This window comes from Macaca mulatta, chromosome 17, assembly GCF_049350105.2.
Source record: "Macaca mulatta isolate MMU2019108-1 chromosome 17, T2T-MMU8v2.0, whole genome shotgun sequence".
NCBI lineage: Eukaryota > Metazoa > Chordata > Mammalia > Primates > Cercopithecidae > Macaca > Macaca mulatta.
In genome coordinates this window covers 2,146,410-2,154,814 of record NC_133422.1, presented here as the reverse complement: position 1 = coordinate 2,154,814, position 8,405 = coordinate 2,146,410, and the positions used below count along the sequence as shown (strand labels likewise).

Here is an 8,405-nt window from a genome sequence, read left to right as displayed (position 1 = left end):
GACTGGGTGCAGTGGCTCACACCTGTAGTCCCAGCACTTTGGGAGGCCAAGGCAGGAGGATCACCTGTGGTCAGGAGTTCAAGACCAGCCTGGCCAACATGGTGAAACCCCATCTCTATTAAACATACTATTAGCTCTCTATTAAAAATACAAACATTAGGCCGGGTGTGGTGGCTCACACCTGTAATCCCAGCACTTTGGGAGGCTGAGCGGGTGGATCACGGGGTCAGGAGTTCAAGACGAGCCTGGCCAAGATGCTGAAACCCTGTCTCTACTAAAAATAAAAAAAAACCTAGCCTGGCGTGGTGGCTGGTGCCTGTAATCCCAGCCACTCGAGAGGCTGAGGCAGAGAACTGATTGAACCCGGGAGGCGGAGCTTGCAGTGAGCCCAGATGGCGCCACTATACTCCAGCCTGGGGAACAGAGCGAGAATCATCAAAAAAAAAAAAAAATTACCTGGGCGTGGTGGCAGGTGCCTGTAATCCCAGCTACTTGGGAGGCTGGGGCAGGAGAATCACCTGAATCCAGGAGGCGGAGGTTGCAGTGAGCCGAGATTGTGCCATTGCACTCCAGCCTGGGCAACAAGACTAAAACTCCATCTCCAAAAAAAAAAAAAAAAAAAAAATTAATGTTAAAAAGTTTTCTGCTGAATATCTGTTCTGTTCTTAATATAGTTATTCTGTGCAACATATAACCTGTACTACCATTTTTTCTTGTTTATCTATTTGTGGAAATGAGCTCAATAAAATGTGAAATATACGTTAGTTTGCTTTAGATGCAAAGATTAGCTGTTTTTTGCTTAACTGTATCATAACCAAAAAAGTCTATGCCTTGATAATACAATATGAAAAAGTTCACATATGTACATGGGTACATTCCTTCATTAAAGTTTTTCCTTAATTCTATCTCAATGTGTCTTTACAACGGATACAACTCATCTTTACAACAAAAGTCAGAAAGGACAAAGCAGAATGAGTTCATTTTACAGCACTTTAGGTTTTCTGAAATGTTCCTTTAGGACTTAAAGGACATCATTGAAATGTTGCTTTCCATAGTCTGCAGGATCTATTTGAAGCTCTCGTTCTTCATCATCTTGGATGTCTTCCGATCCACCATCACCAACTTCTTCCTCATTGTAAGCCAGCTCAGCCTGCTCGTCTGCCTCATACTCACCTACGTTACCATCATCCCCATCATAATCCGCCAGTTTAGGGCCATGCTGCAGATCAACAGGGGATTCATTCTCATCAAAGAATCAGCTTTGCTTCAATTTATGGAAATCACTGACTCTATCCTTGCTAGCTCGCTTTAGTGTATCTGTTTGAATTCTGGGTTCACTGTCCGAGTTTGAGCCTGGAATTAAATGCTGAAGAGGACTGGGAGGCTTCTGTTTTGAAGTACCAGGGTTTCCACTGTGGTTTACGTGTGAATCTGGAGGCATATTTGGGGAGAGAGGTTGTCCAGTTGGAAGCTGGGAGATGGCTTGATGACTTCCATGTTGAGAAACTGAAATAGGAGGCTTCCTTAAAGCAGAGGGAAGATCATCAGCTTTTGCTAGGTCATTCTCTTCTATTCCAGGCATCCCTGCATCACCACCTCTTTTGATTTGTTCTTTCCCATGTAGAATATGATTGCTTGAGGGTTCTTCATTCTTATCTGCAACATTCTCAGCTACTTTTGGAATATTTTTAGGTACTACTTGATTGTTTATACCCAATTCTTTTCTGTCATTTGATTGAATCTTGTGGGCCTCTTGCTTTTGTTCCTGTAAAAACTGGTCTGCTAACTTTTTAATATTTTCTTCATGCTGTGCTCTCATTTCCTTGATCTGCTGTTCACACTGAAAACTTTCATATTCTAACCTCTTCACAAGGTAAGTATTGTTCTTCCTATAGTCCTGAAGTTGGTCTTCTTGTGGAAGAAACTCCTGAGGAAGCTCAGCAAGGTGCTCCTTTGAATGAGGTATGTCTGCCATCTGATATGATATGTTGTTCTATAGTTTAACCTTGTCATCCTCGCATCTCTTCCCCAGGCCCTCTCTGACCTGCGGCCGGCTGCTGAGGCGGCCGCAGTCGGCCTCCTTCTGGTGATCTGTTTCTTGTGCGTGTCCACCAACAGCAAGAGGTCCCAATTGCGCTTTTCCAGCCGCCCGCGGGCCACTTCGGTGCGCGGGACCTGGCCCTGCAGCTCGGCCTCCTCCTCCTGAAGCAGGACGTGGCAGAAGAGATGTTCCAGTAGTTGAAGGCGAGGGACGACGATCACTACCAGCAGCACCACCAGCACCAGAGAACGCAGGCCGCTGGCCCCGAGACCCACCATGAGGCCAAATCGGGCTGTCCCCGAGGGGCCTCGCCGCAGACACCTGCAGGCAGAAGCCCAGGCCTCGGCTGGAGTTGCCCCGGGGACACGGCCCCAGGGCCGGCCGGGGGAGGAGGCGGGCTTATCGGTCTCCGGCGAGCCGGGGAAGGGGGTGGGGACGTAAGCCGCAGGTCCCTCGCCGCCAGCTCCTCAAATCAGGCCAAAACGCGTTCCTGAGGCTTTGAACCCCACCCTGAACCTGCCCAAGGGAACAGGGAGAACGCAGCTGCCCGCATCCCGAACCCAACACCTCCGATAGTGTTATTCTTAACAAACCGGTTTCAGGTGTGTCTTTAGTAACTGCCGTCAGGTCAAAAATATTAACTCTTTTCCCCGTGAATATATTTTCCCTAAGTCTAAAAAAAAAAAAAATTTTAATGAATATATTTTAAACTGTCAACAAAAATTATGAGAAGATATCTTAAGTGAAATATTCCATGTAGAAATTAAAAATAATTCCACTGACCCACATCAAAAATCTTAGCTAAATTGCCACATTTTTAGGACTGATAAACTAAAAACAGAAATGTGCACTTGAAGTTTTGCTTCATACTACAACAAATCGGTTAAAGCAATTTAATTTCCAAAATACCTAATTGAAAAGATTAGCTTAATTTGCCATAATTTTTATTTTTTCCCATTTATATTAAGGTTTTAAAAACTCCATATTGTGAAAAACTATAAAACTATCCTAAATTAGAAGCTGTTAAAGTCAACGTTTGTCTTTAAGGGCAGAAAACACTGCAATGTTTAATTATAAATCATAATTATAAAAAATTCCATAGGTAAATCACAACATTCTCTTTCATAAAGCAATCATTCTGTAATTTAAAAATAATTATTAACTTTCTTTACATGACTATTTTTAATTAGCTATTGAAGTTAATATCAGAGAGTTAATAGGTGACATTTTCTTGCACATTTGATAACCTACTGCTTTATGCATCAATTCATATATTTACTTGAATAAATTTACTGGCAGGTTAAAATCCAGTTTATAAACTGGAGGGTTGGCCAGGCACGGTGGCTCACGCCTGTAATCCCAGCACTTTGTGAGGCCAAGGTGGGTGGATCACCTGAGGTCAGGAGTTCGAGACCAGCCTGGCCAACATGGTAAAACGCCGTCTCTACTAAAAATACAAAACAATTAGCCGGATGTGACGGCGGATGCCTGTAATTCCAGCTGCTCAGGAGGCTGAGGCAAGAGAATCCCTTGAACCCAGGAGGCAGAGGTTGCAGTGAGCTGAGATTGTGCCGCTTCACTCCAGGCTGGGCAATAAGAGAGAGACACCATCTCAAAAAATAAAAATAAAAAATAAAATAAAGTGGGGGGTTAGTTTTAAAAATAATTTTGAGGCCGGGCGTGGTGGCTCATGCCTGTAATTCCAGCACTTTGGGAGGCCAAAGCGGGTGGATCATGAGATCAGGAGTTCAAGACCAGCCTGGCCAGCATGGTGAAACCCTGTCTCTACTAAAAACACACAAAAAATTAACTGGGCATGGTGGCGCATGCCTGTAATCCCAGCCACTTGGGAGGCTGAGTCCCAGCTACTTAGAAGGCTGAGGCAGGAGAATTGCTTGACCCCAGGAGGTGGAATTTGCAGTGAGCTGAGATCATGCCACCGCACTCCAACCTGGGCAACAGAGCAAGACTCCATCTAAAAGAAACAAACAAAAAATTTGAATTCTTGTTTTTTTAATAAAATTACTTCTCTCTAGTAAACAGAAATAACTGGAAAAAATGCAAATACCATATGAATGTTAAATAATGTGATCTCAAATCATATAATCTTTCTTCTAGCTGGTTCCCAAGTTATTTACAAACAAAGACTTTTATGCTCCACAACTCTCTTCACTGCCTGGCCTTCTTCTCCCTCAACCGCACGTCTGGCAAATAGGATGGTGGATTAAAGCAAGTCACAGCAGAGGGCGAATGCCGTGGTAAAGTATTGAATCTCAAAAGAGTAATGTACTATAAAGAAAGGGAATGGACATTTGCTGAGCACCTACTATGTACCAGATCTATTCCTCAAGAAAACCATTTAAGCTCGGTTTCAGTTTCAGCATTTTATAGCTGGGGAAACACGTTGATGGAAGTTATAAAAGGTGCCCAGTCACAGAATAGTCAGTGGCAGTGCCAACATTCTGAGGCAGGCCAGTGTGAACTGTCAACCTCCAACAGAAGGAATCAGCCCAGGCCTGGGTTGCCTGGGGGTGTCACCCCAGATCCTGCCCCAGTCATAGCAGGGCGAACAACTTGACGTCTCATCATTTTTCCCCTTACTCCCCTCTAGCTGGCTTTTTAACACATTGAAGGCACAGAAACCCCTTTCCTACTTTAGCTTCTAATTTTAACAATATTAAATATCAAATCTAATATTAAAAATCAAATTATAATGTACCATCCTAACGCAGTTGCACAGAATCATGTCCAAGATGAATGATTCCGTTAAATATTCTCGAGGATTAACTGATTCAGTTAAATATTCTTAACTAAAACTCCAGGAAGACCTCTCCTTTATTCAATAATATGTAACAGATGCTAAATCACTTTAAATTAGCAATTCAAATAATCTTCCACAGTCACCATAACCTCTTGAACTTCCGGTGTTAACTGCTGACCACCTTTTCCAACTTTCTTGTATAAATCAGTAATGTAACACCTGGAAGGAGTTAACTCAAGTTTCTGATTTCACTTAAAACGAATCCACAGAATACATAATGCAGTGAAAACACTGCAGCTGAGAGCATATCTGCTGTAAAGACAAGTTAATTTTTGTCAGACCATGCCCAATACCTGCTTCCTCCTTCCCAGCTATCACTTTCAGGGTTTAAAGGTGAGAAAGAACAGTAACTTCATACAAATACAGAACAACTTTAGATTCTAAAATAACTTTGTAAGGCATGGCTCAGCATCTTTAAGAACTTCAAATCAGTAAATTCAAATGGCCACAAGTAATCTACCACTTTAAGGTATCACATAAACTTTTTTCCCTCTTGCCTTTCCTTCTTTTCATTGATGGTGGGTCATTTCTCTAAGGTACACCAAAAGATAAGCATGTATTGAGATATAAAGGGGATATGAATACACAGTATTAGACACTGATATTCAAATGAAAAATAATGTTTCTCACAAAACACTTCTTTGTTCAGAATTGAGTCAGTTCCTCTTATTCTAAATCAAAGGACCCCTGTTCATCGTGGGTAGATGTGAAGCATAGCCCATTTTGATTTAAGGTATGGAAAACTGCAGGACTGACTAAATCCAGCACATGGTTCCCTCTCTAGGAAGTGGTATACAGACAGTAAGAGCACAGATGTAAATACATTCATAATGCTCAGATATCCAACAGCAATAATACACGCAATAAGGTAAAAGTTTACAGTTAAGGTAAAAACAAACGACACAAACAAAACCCAGCAGATTGCAAAGCCTGATACCTTTTTGTAAGATCAGCAGTCTTCTCCTGACCAGGATAATTGTCATAGCCTTCCTCAAACTGAATCTGATGCTCTGGTCTTGAACGAACTCTACCGAACTCTATCTGTAGCAGATCTGGCAACATTCATATCTGACATTATGTTACTGAAACTGAAATAATAAAAAGTGTATTAGAAATCTTAGCTACAGGCCGGGCGCGGTGGCTCAAGCCTGTAATCCCAGCACTTTGGGAGGCCGAGACGGGCGGATCACGAGGTCAGGAGATCGAGAGACGATCCCGGCTAACACGGTGAAACCCCGTCTCTACTAAAAAATACAAAAAACTAGCCGGGCGCGGTGGCGGGCGCCTGTAGTCCCAGCTACTCGGGAGGCTGAGGCAGGAGAATGGCGTGAACCTGGGAGGCGGAGCTTTCAGTGAGCCGAGATCGCGCCACTGCACTCCAGCCTGGGAGACCCAGCGAGACTCCGTCTCAAAAAAAAAAAAAAAAAAAAAAAAAAAAGAAATCTTAGCTACAGAACAGTAAAAACTTTCTTCAACAGAAGACTGATATCATTTAATGCTTATTTCATTTTTATGTACTAATTATACAGCATAAAAAATGTTTAAATAAAAAATGTCACCTATTGCCGGGCGCGGTGGCTCAAGCCTGTAATCCCAGCACTTTGGGAGGCCAAAGCGGGCGGATCACAAGGTCAGGAGATCGAGACCACAGTGAAACCCCGTCTCTACTAAAAATACAAAAAACTAGCCGGGCGCGGTGGCGGCGCCTGTAGTCCCAGCTACTCGGGAGGCTGAGGCAGGAGAATGGCGGGAACCCGGGAGGCGGAGCTTGCAGTGAGCCGAGATCGCGCCACTCACTCCAGCCTGGGCAACAGCGTGAGACTCCGTCTCAAAAAAAAAAAAAAAAAAAAAAAAAGTCACCTATTAACATTCACATAACACAGAACATTACAATTCATGTTTACTTTCATCTTTTAATTTAAAGACGTTTTTCAGAAATATTCATTGAAATCATAAGTGTCTCATGAAAAGTTATTCAGAGAAAATGATAGGAAAGTAAAATCAGTATCTGTATACCTATCATCTACATTCGATAACTAAATTAAAACCAAGAGTTAGCCATATCTATTTGCTGCTTTGTATTTATTCAAACACAAACAAAATGAGTCACTGAACTGACAGTCCAGATATCTATGTCTTCCTTTTTAAAAAAATTACTATTTATTTTAGAGATAGGGTCTCACTCTATCGCCCAGGCTGGAGTGCAGTGGTGAGATCACAGCTCAGTGCAGCTTCAAACCCTGGACTTAAGTGATCCTCCTGCTTCAGCCTCCAAAGTAGCTAGAACTACAGGCACAAGCCACGGTGCCCAGCTAATTTTTTTATGTTTTGTAGAGATGGGGTCTTGCTTTGTTGCCCAGGATGATCTCAAATTCCTAGACTCAAGTGATCCTCTCGCCTCAGCCTCCCAAAGTGCTGGGATCATGGGCATGAGCCAGCGCATATGGCCATTTCTTTTCACTTCTTGAAATAAACCTGGTACACATGCTCATTGAGAACACCTGGTTCAGATCACTCTACAAAATAAAGCTGTGTTACCATGTACTATAAAGTAGGCAGCAAGTAGTATAACATCGCATAAAATAATGAGAGTCGAAGAGAATACGTGGAAAGATATCAGCTGAAATATAAGAATAGGAGGAAAAAGAGAAGGAAACAGACCTGAAGATTACCATACTGTGCATAAAACAAGCTATTTAACTGAAAAAAAAAATACTTTTCTCAGAGAAGCTACCTTATTCTGTTATTTATTTGTAATGACATTACTGAATTTACCATTTATATTTTCATGGACGAGAAACTGTAACTGCCTAAAAGGAAACTTCATTCAGTTGGTTTCTTAAAAACGATAGTCATACTTATGTCTTAAGTTTTTTTAAAAAATTGAATTGCTAAAATTATGCCATACATTTTATATACAAATTCCATGTATGTGGTATATACTACGTGCATTACCCACTAGCCACATGAAAATGGCCATTTTGAGATACAAACATTACTGACCTAAAGGTTTAGATTCACTCACCTAATTTTAGGTCGCTTTGCATCTCTCTGTGCCCTTGACGCTTCCTCATGCTGCTGGAGCTGCCTCAGCAGCTCTGACTTGGTGGTTTCCTTGTCAAAAGGGAGAGAATCTGCCACAGCAGATGCAGCTGCCACCAACTCAGGACTCAGGGGCTCAGTTCTGAAAAAGAAAATGGAAAACAAATGAGAAATAAAAAAGAGAGATTGGCCAGGTGCGGTGGCTCACACCTGTAATCCCAGCACTTTGGGCAGCCGAGGCAGGTGGATCACTTGAGGTCAGGAGTTCGAGACCAGCCTGGCCAACATGGTGAAACCTCATTTCTACTAAAAATACAAAAATTAGCTGGGTGTGGTAATATGCACCTGTAGTGACAGCTACTCACTTGGGAGGCTGAGGCAAGAGAATTGCCTGAACCCAGGAGGTGGAAGTTGCAGTTAACCAAGATCATGCCACTGCACTATAGCCTGGGAGACAGAGCGAGACTCCATCTCAAAAAAAGAAAGACAGAGAGAGAAAGA

The 8,405-nt window shown here is 42.4% G+C and overlaps 1 long non-coding RNA gene and 1 pseudogene across 1 annotated transcript; both read right to left on the bottom strand.

The window, feature by feature from the left end:
• Positions 1-883: 883 nt before the first annotated feature.
• LOC144336134 (protein GOLM2 pseudogene) lies at positions 884-2,319 on the bottom strand (annotated as a pseudogene).
• A 2,533-nt stretch (positions 2,320-4,852) lies between these two features.
• LOC721289 (uncharacterized) lies at positions 4,853-8,046 on the bottom strand. Its single transcript, XR_013407632.1, has 2 exons — positions 7,888-8,046; positions 4,853-5,950 (listed from the first exon to the last, which is right to left on the bottom strand). It is a non-coding gene; the product is annotated as an uncharacterized LOC721289 (long non-coding RNA).
• Positions 8,047-8,405: the final 359 nt, after the last annotated feature.